Source organism: Gouania willdenowi, chromosome 9 (genome assembly GCF_900634775.1).
Source record: "Gouania willdenowi chromosome 9, fGouWil2.1, whole genome shotgun sequence".
Lineage (NCBI taxonomy): Eukaryota > Metazoa > Chordata > Actinopteri > Blenniiformes > Gobiesocidae > Gouania > Gouania willdenowi.
The window spans coordinates 30,676,899-30,688,912 of record NC_041052.1 but is presented as its reverse complement, the minus strand read 5'-3'; the positions used below and the strand labels follow the sequence as shown (position 1 = coordinate 30,688,912).

Genomic DNA, 12,014 nt, shown 5'->3' with positions numbered 1-12,014 from the left:
ACAAGCTTACTTTCTTTGTGCAACTAAATCACCATTAAATTCACAATAGGCTACATACATATGATATCATATCATATCACGATTTTTCTTTGTAAAATCACGACCACGATTTTATCACAATTCTTTTCATTCAGAATATTTGGACTATTTTACCTAAACTAATTGACCTACTTAAAACCATCATCCTCAATGGAAAAAAGGGTCATTGTCAAATTTTAAAAAAAATTGTATGTAAGTAATTACGGTTGCCACATCAATATACCAACATTCTGTCTTTACGCAGCACCCCTCATTGGCCAGTTTAGGTCACGTGACTAAGACTAAACCTAACCGTAAACCTAACCCTAAAAATTCTTGCCATATAGGGTTATAACCTAACACGAAACCTAACCCTATCCCTAACTCGCTATGAACGTGTACTTCGGTAAATGTACCAATAGCACCGGTAGTTGTTTATGCAGCAACGGTACGAATAGACACGTTCATTTATCAAACTGGTTCCAAGTACAAATAACATCAAACAAAAAGGCTGACGTGTTCTTTCAGTCACACAGTCTTTTTCCTTTAAAGTGGTGTAGCATTAGCATTAGCAACACTTGCTACATAGCAAGGCTGCATATCAGTAATGATTTTCATTTGTTTTTGAGGTAACACACTTATGTTGATAAAAACCTACTTTAAGCAGTGTTTTTAACACCTCATTTCACACAGTTTGCACAATCATATCCTTTACAAGATAAAACGTTACTGCTTTGGTTACATTGGGCCTGGGTGATTTGCACCAATATTAATATCTGAATATTTTTCCTCAAAATGGCAATATAGAAACTCTATTTATTTTAATTTCACACAAATACCCTTTTATTAATCACTAGCAGCACAATATTAACATTTTGAGGCACTTTTGCGTTTTTCTTTCATTTTTGTAGTGTTGCTAAATCACATTCGGGACGCTGTCCCTTTAAGAAAGTGTGTAAACAGCCCCGTGAGCTGCTGCAGCTGCTGCGGAGCACGTCACAGAGTTAGTTACAGAAGAGAAATACGTGCAGTGTTTCCTCAAACGTCTCTCAGTGTTTCTCAACACTCAGTAATGATGGAGGTTTACAGCGGACGGACGGACATCTGCACTGAGCCTCTAGAGGCAGCTGCTAACACAGCTACCCCGTCTGTGCACTAGGAGGGAGGGGGAGGGAGGGGGAGCGGAGCATACTTTCTGTTCATAAGCCAAGTCACCTTGTGTTGGATTTATGTTTTTAGTCTACAAATTAGTTTATTTATGTATTTATTCATTTTAAAATGATAGGTAAATTATGGTAGTCTAACATGAAAAAAATGAATAAACCACAGAATTTTTAAATGGTCCCTGAACACCTCACAGGGATGCTGCGGGGTTATCTTGCGTCCGAGCGGTCCCTGGATGCCTCACGGGGATGCTGCAGGGGCATCTTGCATTCGAGCAGTCATTGAACGCCTCACAGGGATGCTGCGGGGGCGTCTTGGGTCCGTGTGGTCCCTGAACGCCTCACAAGGATGCTGCAAGGTTGTCTTGTGTCCGTGCGGTCCCTCAACGCCTCATAGGCTCTATTCCTGGACACATTAGTCATCTCTGCTCCTGTTACACAATCTAAACTTTGCTGCTGATGCAGAGGGAGCAACTCAACCTCCCTGGTTGTCATGGTTACCCAGTGATGCCTTTCATATCGGCTTTAGTTAATCTCCTTCTGCACTGATTCCTGCAGTGGGAACATTTCATCCATCATTTCAGAGATGATCACAGAGAGACATCAGTTACCACGTACACCAGTTTGAGCAGAACACCTGCTGAGGGACTTTCCCAGTCTTCACCTTCCTCTGTGTGCTGGTTCATATCAATGAGTGGCTCCTGTTTGTTTGGAGGAGGCGTGTGTTGGGATGTTTTGTGCTGTGCACGCCTAAAATAACTTCTAGTTCTGACGGATGGAGGCTCTTATCTCTGAGAGCAGCATGGGGTGAAGGGGGGTGGGAGGGTGGGGGGTTGTTGGGTGAGTGCAGGAATGTTAAGTTAAGCTGTGCTGTCTGATAGGACTGGTCCATTTAGGTGTGTGGGGGGGGGGTAATCTATGTGTACATTTATTTAAAAAAAAAAAAAAAGAACATTTGAAATAATTTTTTGACCAACTGTGAACCTTAAAATGCAATGCAAAGAGTTACAATTCACTACAGGTTCTCTTTAGTGATGAAGAACCACTGAGATGTAGACATGGAGCAGTGAGGAGGAGCAGTGTGTGCACTAAACAGGTGGAAGTTCACAGACTTTAGAATGTGTTGGAATGCTAAACGCAAAATATTTTTTAAAATATGTTTCAAAAATACTTTACTGACTCAGGACGTACACACACACACACACACACACACAGTTACCTAAAAGATGACACAGTGGGTGCGGTCACTTCTGCCTTAGCGGAGATAAGCCCACACACACACACGCACGCACGCACACACACGCACGCACGCACGCACACACACACACACATACAAACTCAGCCTGTTGTCGTGCTGTGGTGTGATTGTTTGTTTTTTTTTACTGTGAGCTATAAATCTGTGACCTTTTGGCCTCTTTCACCTCCATTGAGCAGTTTGTGGGTCTCGTGTGTTTTTCTGGGCAGGAAATCAAGCCAAGTATCTGGTGCTTTTATTTTGAAAGGACTTCTTAGAATACTCACAACTGTAACAGTCAGCAATAATTTCTACTAAGTGTTTTTCAAAGTAAAAGCGAAGGTGTAGAAACAGAGCATTAACCCTCTGTGTGCTGGTTAACTTATTACTGGGTAAATCACCATGGTAACGAATGTTGAACAGCTCACCTGGCCTGGAGCAGTCCACGAGTAAACTTCTAATAAAGCAAAATCATCTAGTAGACACTTTTGTGTTACTTGTAGACTTAAAATATAGTACTAGTAAAAAGAAAGCTTGACTAGTACTACTAGTGACACAGAAGTGTCTACTAGTACAGGGGTTCTCAACATTGGGGTCAGGACCCCACATGCATACAAATACACATTAAACATTTTGAAATGGACAGTGTTCAAAATATACACTTAACTGTAGAGACAAATTTTAATTCAAAACAAACATGGTACCACCATATGATCACTGATCTCAACACACACACACACACACACACACACACACACACACACACACACAGTCCAACAATGTGCCTCACTGTGTATGAAAAGCAAAAATCAGCGGTACAGGATCAAACTTTAGCTTTACCTAAACTGGCGATATTGTGATTAGCAGTACATGGCGTTGAAGTGGGATATGAAGGGCTACCATGTTTAAAAATAATAAGCTCCAGCATTATGCTATTCTTCACCCATCTCCATTTGTTCTAAGAACCCCAACAACGTAGTATTTGTGGTTTATTTTCCCAAACTCACTTGTTTTACAGAGTTTTAGCCCTCTGAAAAGTGAATTTTTGAGCAGTTCTTCATGCATATTCATGAGTAGGCGTGTCTATAGACACAGACTTCATGCCTCGCTCTTGCGATGGAGATCAATGATCACCAAAGTGATTTTGTTATTCACACACTGTTGTCATTGTTTTCATCCAAAAAACTGCACATTATAGTAAAACACATGGCTATTTAAGCAGCTATTTTGATTGTGAGTCCGTCTCAACACTTCAGGTGTGTTCATCACAGCAGCAGCATCAGCAGCAGCAGCAGCAGAGTCATCAGCTGCTTCAAACACTCACAGGAGTGTTAAGCTGCTAAATCACTTTCTTCTCCTCCTAATCTCTATTAACTACAGGAATAGTGCATTTAAGCTGATAATCATTTGTTTTGTCCAACCGCTGCGTCGCCTTGTGTCACTAACATGTCAGATCAAATCAAAGGTGATACGAGGTGATATAATGGATATTAAATATGGAACTACTCCAGGTGCTACACCGTGGCTGCTCATTGCTCCTCAGGGAGGGATTAAATGTAGGGATGTAACGATTCACTCAACTCCCGATACGATTCGATTCACGATACTGGGTTCACGATACGATTCTCTCACGATTCATTTTACAAAATGGGACTGTATATAAATGACTGAAAAATATTCCTTTATTTTTTTTGGGGGAAAAAAAACTAGAAAATACTACTATTTTCCTTTTATTTTTCATTGTCAAAAGAATCCCTTGATGAACTATTCAAACAATGCAATTTAACTAAAAATAAATCTTAAATGAAATAAATAAAGGAATAATACAAATGAAGAAGCCTATTCATTTAAATTATGGTTCCATAGTAAACAATAAAAAACTGCATAATAGTTTTTTTTTTTTTTTAAAGTACAACTGAAAATGTATTTTGTGACTTAACAATTGGACCTTAAAAAAAAAAAAAAAAACAGTCTGCACTGTATTTGCGTCAGATATTTGTTTGAACCAGCAGAGGGCGATGGTAACACAGTGGTCGGTTGGCATGCAGCTAAGTGCAGTGAAGAAGAGATGCTACGCTAGCAGACAGAGTTAATAGAAAAACGTGACTTTTACAGATATTCACTTAATATTACAGACATTCTTTTGGTGCTAAAGGGGTAAGGAATCATTTATGAATATGTTTAAGAGTAGAAGGCGGCCAGAAAGAAAGTATTAGCAGATTTCGCCCGCCGCCATGACTTCTGGTTAGCGCCCTCTGCTGGTTAAAAAAAGTACTGCGATTCAATTTTCACAGCATTGATGTGAACCTTGATACCTATGAATCTATTTTTAACTGCCTTACGATTAATCGTTACATCCCTAGTTAAATGCAGAGATTACATTTTGTGTATGTAGCCTTACATAATGACAATGAAGTATAATATATAGTCTATATTAAACTGCAGTGTTTGTTTTAGCTGTGAGGTAGTTTGAGAGGGAGGAGCTCACATTCTTATAGGATAGGAGGAGCCAGGATTGTCAGGAGGAGGAGTTTCCGCTAGGTGACGTCAAGTAGCGAGAAAAATCCAACTCACCCTTTTGGAGCTGATTTATTTACAAAATGTGGAATAACAAGGGAGAGAGGAAACAAAACTTTTTCAACGTTGGCGCTCTGAATATTCTATATTAAACCGGAGTGTTTGTTTTAGCTGTGAGGTAGTTTGAGAGGGAGGAGCTCACATTCTCACATTCTTATAGGGTAGGAGGAGCCAAGATTTTTGAGCTGGCTTTTTACAAAATGTGGAAGAACAAGGGAGGGAGGATCAGTACTTTTTCAACTTTGACCCTTTGAATGAGGCTAAAATGATGTATATCACTGTAGAAAAACCATTATAAAGTAAATTTTTTAACAATACTGCCCCTTTAAGGCTATCTGATTTAGATTAAAGAATAGCACATCTGTTCCGTGGAAGCTTTGAAGGAAGTGAAGGGAAATTGGGAAATGTGGTAGACAAATACTGCCTAATTTGAAAATATATAAAAAGATGTGATTGAGGTAATACATACAAGGATGACAAAGAAGAAATCGTAGAGAATAGATAGATAGATAGATAGATAGATAGATAGATAGATAGATAGATAGATAGATAGATAGATAGATAGATACTTTATTCATCTCCAAGAGAAATTCACAGTTCCAGCAGCTTACAGGTATGGGAACACAGGGGCATGCAGGGAAAGTACAATGTAAAAATTTAAAACAGTGCAAAAAAAGTACTAAGGTAAAATATAATGGTATAAAAACGAAATACAGTATAGTGTCTGCCAGTCCAGTTCAAGTGCAGTTGTGCAGATGACAGTGTGCAAGATACAGTTGCGTAATGGTCAGTTTGTACATACTTAGAGTCCAACTTGTAGATGTGTGTGTGTGATAAAGTGCGTGTGTGACAGAGGGTGCATGGTGTGATTAGCATTAAGTCCAGTGTTCTATGGTTGATTTTATCGCCCCCCCCCCCCCTAGAGTTGTTGAAGAGCCGCATGGCGTGGGGGAGGAACGATTTCCTCAGTCTGTCAGTGGAGCAGGACAATGACAGCAGTCTGTCACTGAAGCTGCTCCTCTGCCTGGAGATGACGCTGTGCAGTGGATGGTGTGGATTGTCTATGATGGACAGTAGCCTGTTCAGAGTCCGTTTCTCTGCCACAGATGTAAGGCTGTCCAGCTCTGTGCCAACAACAGAACCTGCCTTCCTCACCAGTTTGTCCAGGCGTCCAGCGTCCTTCTTCTTGAGGCTGCCCCCCCAACACACCACTGCATACATGAGGGCGCTCGCTACTACAGACTGGTAGAAGATCTGTAGCAGCTTCTTGCAGATGTTGAAGGACGCCAGCCTTCTGAGGAAGTACAGACGGCTCTGTCCTTTCCTGCACAGGGCCTCTGTGTTGGCAGTCCAGTCCAGTTTGTCATCCAGCTGCACTCCCAGGTATTTGTAAGTGTGAACCACCTCCACACAGTCACCTTTGATGTTGACAGGCTCAAGGTGCGGCCTGGTTCTCCTAAAGTCCACCACCATCTCCTTGGTCTTGGTGGCGTCGAGGAGCAGGTGGTTAGAGTCGCACCACGTGACGAAATCCTGGATCAGTTCCCTGTATTCCTCCTCCTGTCCACTCTTGATACAGCCAACGATGGCTGTGTCGTCCGCGAACTTCTGCACGTGGCAGAGCTCCGAGTTGTACTGGAAGTCGGACGTGTACAGGGTGAACAGGACCGGAGAGAGCACAGTTCCCTGCGGTGCTCCAGTGTTGCTGGTAACAGTGTCGGACCTGCAGTCCCCCAGTCGGACGTACTGAGGTCTGCCAGTCAGATAGTCTGTAATCCATGCCACCAGGTCTGATCCTACTCCCATCTCTGTCAGTTTGTGCCTGAGGAGCAGAGGCTGGATGGTGTTAAAGGCGCTGGAGAAGTCCAAAAATGTAATCCTCACAGCACCACTGCCTCTGTCCAGGTGAGAAAGAGAACGGTGAAGAAAGAAGATGATGGCATCCTCTACTCCAACCTTCTCCCTGTAAGCAAACTGCAGAGGGTCGAGAGCGTGGTGGGTCTGTGGCCTCAGGTGATGGAGCAGCAGCCGTTCCATGGTCTTCATCACGTGGGACGTCAGGGCGACCGGCCTGAAGTCGTTCAGCTCCCCAGGATGTGGTTTCTTGGGGACTGGAATGATGCAGGATGTCTTCCACAGCTGGGGGACCCTCCCCTGTCCCAGGCTCAGGTTGAAGATACGCTGTAGGGGGTGTCCCAGTTCCTGCGCACAGGTCTTCAGTAGTCTGGGGGAGACTCCATCTGGACCTGTAGCTTTGCCAGGGCGTAGCCTCCTCAGCTCTCCACATACCTGAGCTGCTGTGATGGTGGGTGGTGTGAGCGGGGGGGGGGGAGGTGTCCTCTTCTGTGCTGGAGATGGCTTGTGGGGTTGGGTGGGTGGGGGTTGCTGTGCTTGTAGGTGCAGGGAGATCAAACCTATTAAAAAACTGGTTTAACTGGTTTGCCCTTCCCACATCAGCCTCAATGGAGGCTCCTTTCTTTGAGCTGCAGCCAGTGATGGTCTTCATCCCCTCCCATACCTCCCTCATGCTGTTGTTCTGCATCCTCTGTTCTATTTTCCTTCTGTATTGCTCCTTCCCCTCTCTGAGCTGGACTCTGAGTTCCTTCTGTATCCGCTTGAGCTCCTGTGTGTCACCATCTCTGAAGGCCTTCTTCTTCTGGTTCAGGAGGCCTTTGATGTCACTGGTTATCCAGGGCTTGTTGTTAGCGTAGCAGCGCACAGATCTTACTGGAACAACAACGTCCATACAGAAGTTTATATAGTCCGTAGTGCAGTCAACCATCTCCTCCATGTTGTCATTGTGAGACTCCTGCAATGCATCCCAGTCAGTGGTCTCAAAGCAGTCTTTCAGAGCCTGCTCAGCTTCAGGAGACCACTTCCTGAATGAGCGTGTGGTTATTTGTGACCTCCTCACTTTTGGTGTGTACCCCATTTACACATAAGTCTTGAAAACTCATTATACCTTTTTTGTACCAGTGTAAGAAAGTCGAGTGTAAGGACGAATGTGGAAGTACAGTAGGTGGTTATTATACAGTATATTGGGGACAAAATTGATACAGTTAAAAATGTAAAATGACATCTAAATTGCTGCCAAACTTTTAACGTGTTAAAGACTACAGGGTTGTCTGTATAATAGCTAATTTTTTGTGGTATGAAGGACAGCAGCAGAGCAGATAGGGAAGATGAAGTGCAAAATAACGCTTCTAGCTTTCTCCATGGAGCATCAGAGGGTTTGAGCAAATAAAGTGCCTTATGAATATGAGCAGCAGTGCTTTACCCCCACTAATTTTGCACCTCTGAGTAGAGTTTTAGAATTTCTTGGAGTTTTCCCTCCCCATATAAAGGAGCTTATTAATTGGTCAAGCGATTTGAAAAAAAAAACTTCTGAGAGAGTAAGAGCAGAATATTTTGAAACAAGAAGAGAAATTTAGGTAAAACATTCATTTTTACTACATTTACTCTGCCAATCAGGGAAAGTGGCAAATTTCTCCATCTTTCTAAGTCAATCTTGGCCTAGGAGACAAGGGGCTCAAAATTAGATGTAAACAGGCTGGGTAGTGAAAGTAGTTCCATTGCTAGTGCAAAAAGGAGGGGAGAGAGCGGACAGCCTTGGTGTGTTCCATGTGTGAAGGGAAAATAGTCTGACTGTTTATCATTTGTGTGCACACTGGCTTGTGGAGCTTTATATAAAAGGCGAATCCACGATAAATACAGTATTTATTCCCAAATCCAAATTTTTCGAAAACAGTAAAAAGATATCCCCATTCCACCCTGTCGAATGCTTTCTCGGCGTCGAGAGAGAGAGAGCAATCTTGGGGAGTTTGCCATGATTTTTTGAGTAAATCCAATCAAAGAGAGTCCGAGTGTTGAAGAAAAGGTGCCTCCCCCTTATAAATCCATTTCGCTCCTCTGATATTAAATCTGGAAGTACTTTTTCTGAACGAGATGAAAGTTATATTGCCAACACTTTAACATCCACGTTTAAAAGAGATAAAGTCTGTAGGAGCTACAGGATGTTGGATCCTAATCTTTTTCCAGAAGAAGTGTTATTGATGCTTGTGTTAAGGTAGGGGTAAAAGCACCACCTATAATAGACTTGTTGAACACAGACAGAAAAATTGGAAGCAACTTATAATATACGTTTCCTTTAAAATTTGACAGAAAATCCATCAGGGCCAGGAGCCTTATGTGTCTGTATTGCTTTAACGCATGCTCTATTTCAGCGACTGTAAGAGTTGATTCAAGATCCAGTAGAACTGAGGGGTTAAGCTTTGTCATTTTAATCTCATCCAAAAACTTTAACATGTGAGAAGTGTCTGAAGGAGACTTGAGATTTGGAAAGAGACGAATAAAAGGAATTAAATATATAATTGATTTGTGAGGGATCAGAAACTAGTTTAGCAGAGGAATCTGTAACTTGTGAGATCAAGCGAGGTGTTGCACCCAGCTTTAGTTGATGGGCTAGTAATCGCCCTGGTTTATCACCATGTTTATAATATGAGCTGTGTGATTTTATACATGCCTGCTCTGCATTGCGAGTAGATGTAAGATCAAATTCAGACTGCAATAAAGTCGCTGCTTAAGAAACTCAGGGGAAGGATCCAGATTATATTTTTGATCAAGTTGGCATATATTATTTGTTAAATCATCAAGCTTAGTTTTATGTACTTTGTTTGCATGTGCTGAGTAAGAAATGATTTGCCCTCTAAGATATGCCTTTAATGACTCCTTTAATTTGCTATGGTGATATATACATCCCTTTAGCCTCATTCAGAGGGCCAAAGTTGAAAAAGTTCTGATTCCTCGCTCCCTTGTTATTCCACATTTTGTAAAAAGTCAGCTCCAAATGGGCGATAGGGATTTTTCTCATGTTTTGATGTCACAATGCGGAAACTTGTTCAGATCATAGAGGTTAGTACAAAACCACGATATATTTCAACTCAAATATCTAAACGTACTCATTCAAAAATGAAGAAAATCATGCATCTCGGCTTTCATTTACGACGTAACTGCTATTCACAAAGAGAGCTACGCAAGATCCGCGACTGTCGACCATCGTCATATATGATGTAAAATCCCTTCGTTCAACCAAACATAACTTATTTAAAACAAACTTCACAGAAAATGAGCACTTGAACATAATATAGGGTGATAATAACTAATAATCATAGCAAAGTTTAGGTTTGGAAAAAAATTATGTGACAAGTATTTTAACTTTACAGTTTGACCCACATCCCATCTGTTAACATTGAGGAGGCGTGGTTTATGACATATACTGCAGCCAGTCAGCAGGGGGAGCTCTAAAAATAAAAGCTTCACTCCACCAAGGAGCTTGTCCCATCCATTTTTTTAGTCTATGGGTATAACCTCTAGGACAGGGGTCTGCAACCTTTACTCTCAAAAGAGCCATTTTGCCTAATCTCGCCTGGATTAAAGTCCTCCTGGAGCCAAAAAAAAAAAACATTCTCAATAAAGACAATACAGTGTTAAGATTCTATACAGTTAAAATAATATAAAATAATTGTATGAGGTAATGGAGTTGAAGGCCAAAAAAAAAATAACTTGAATTTGATGACATGTCGGTCAACACATGCTAATAGCTAATTTCTTGCAACAAATCAAGCATGCATTATGCATATTAAGCCGACATGTTGGCAATTAAATAAATCTTTTCCCACACAATTAAAATCTCTATTTTCTTCCAAAATAGTGTTTTTGTTGGTTTAGTTATCTTACCAGGGATTTAAAACTTAATGTTAGTCACAGGTGCAGGAAAGTTGATGATCTGTAGATGTTGCAGGAGGTGAAGATAGATGGTGGCAAAGTTATTGCACAATGTGATTCAACCAATTCTTTTATCATAATTTTATTTTAAGTTATTGTCATTAATCATCAATACCATATTTTTTTAAACGCTACAAGGAGCCACTGCAAAAGAGTCAAAGAGCCACATGTGGCTCCAGAGTCGCAGGTTGCAGACCCCTGCTCTAGGAGGACGTTCACATACAAAGAAATGAAAACATCCAAAGACCAAGGTGAGCGAGTGGAGTCCCACAGATCGCAATAGTGGAAATGAACTTGTGCCTGAATATATAATTAAAAAAATGCATGAGAACAAATGTCTAGTATAAAGTTAAGGTAAATTCTAACTGATTACGAATAATTTCAATTGTTATGAAAACAGGCAGCCCCTTTCTAACAACAATTTCAGAGAAGATTTTTGCTCTTTTTAATAAATTTTTGCTACATTACTCCCATTTCTGCCACTTCTCCATCAAATTTCAATGCTTTTTCTGCACATTTTTTCCACTTACTAAAAAGTCCAAATCTAAACATGAAAACTAATCCAAAAAAGCACAAATGTCAAACTCATAACCTGGTCCTGTGAGGGTGACCTGCACTGACTCAGTGACAGACAGGGGGTGCCACACAGGAGGGGACTGTAGTCCACACAGAGAAAGAGGGACGAATCAAAGTCCAAATAAAACACCAGACACTAATTTGTATCCTTCCCTCTCAGGGACAAACAAACGCTTCTAATCTGAGAATAAACCTGATTTATTTTCAGCGAGAGAGAACATGCAAAGTATGCATGAGTTGCCTTTGTTCATCTGTGTGTGAGGGTGAGAGTAACACAAAGTAACACAAAGGCCACACTCAGCACTGTGATCTATAGTCAGGAGCGTCGGTCCCTGAACGCACCACTGCAGGAACACAAAGTGTTCTCGTTAAAGGTCCGAGCGTTCCCAGGAAGGAAGGTGTGCGATTGTCAGGAATCACTGACCGACACTAACCACCGCCCCCAGTGATACTGACCAGATAATTAACGAGCGCTCGCACAAAGACACAAAGAAGGACACAAAGTCAGTCAGTGTGGTCAGAGTTCTTCAGAGTGTCTGTGGGTTTTGAACCACACACAGGACGCACACAGGAGGCACATACACACACATACACGCGTGCACGCACACGCAGACACACACAGAGCAATAACAACTGCAACCGTATTCATGAGTCGTAATCCA

At 41.6% G+C, this 12,014-nt stretch overlaps 1 protein-coding gene across 6 annotated transcripts in view; it reads left to right on the top strand.

Moving 5' to 3' along the window:
- LOC114469726 (dematin-like) overlaps positions 1–12,014 on the top strand; it is a 29,572-nt gene that overhangs the window by 2,649 nt on the left and 14,909 nt on the right. The gene's annotated exons all lie outside the window — the stretch shown is intronic.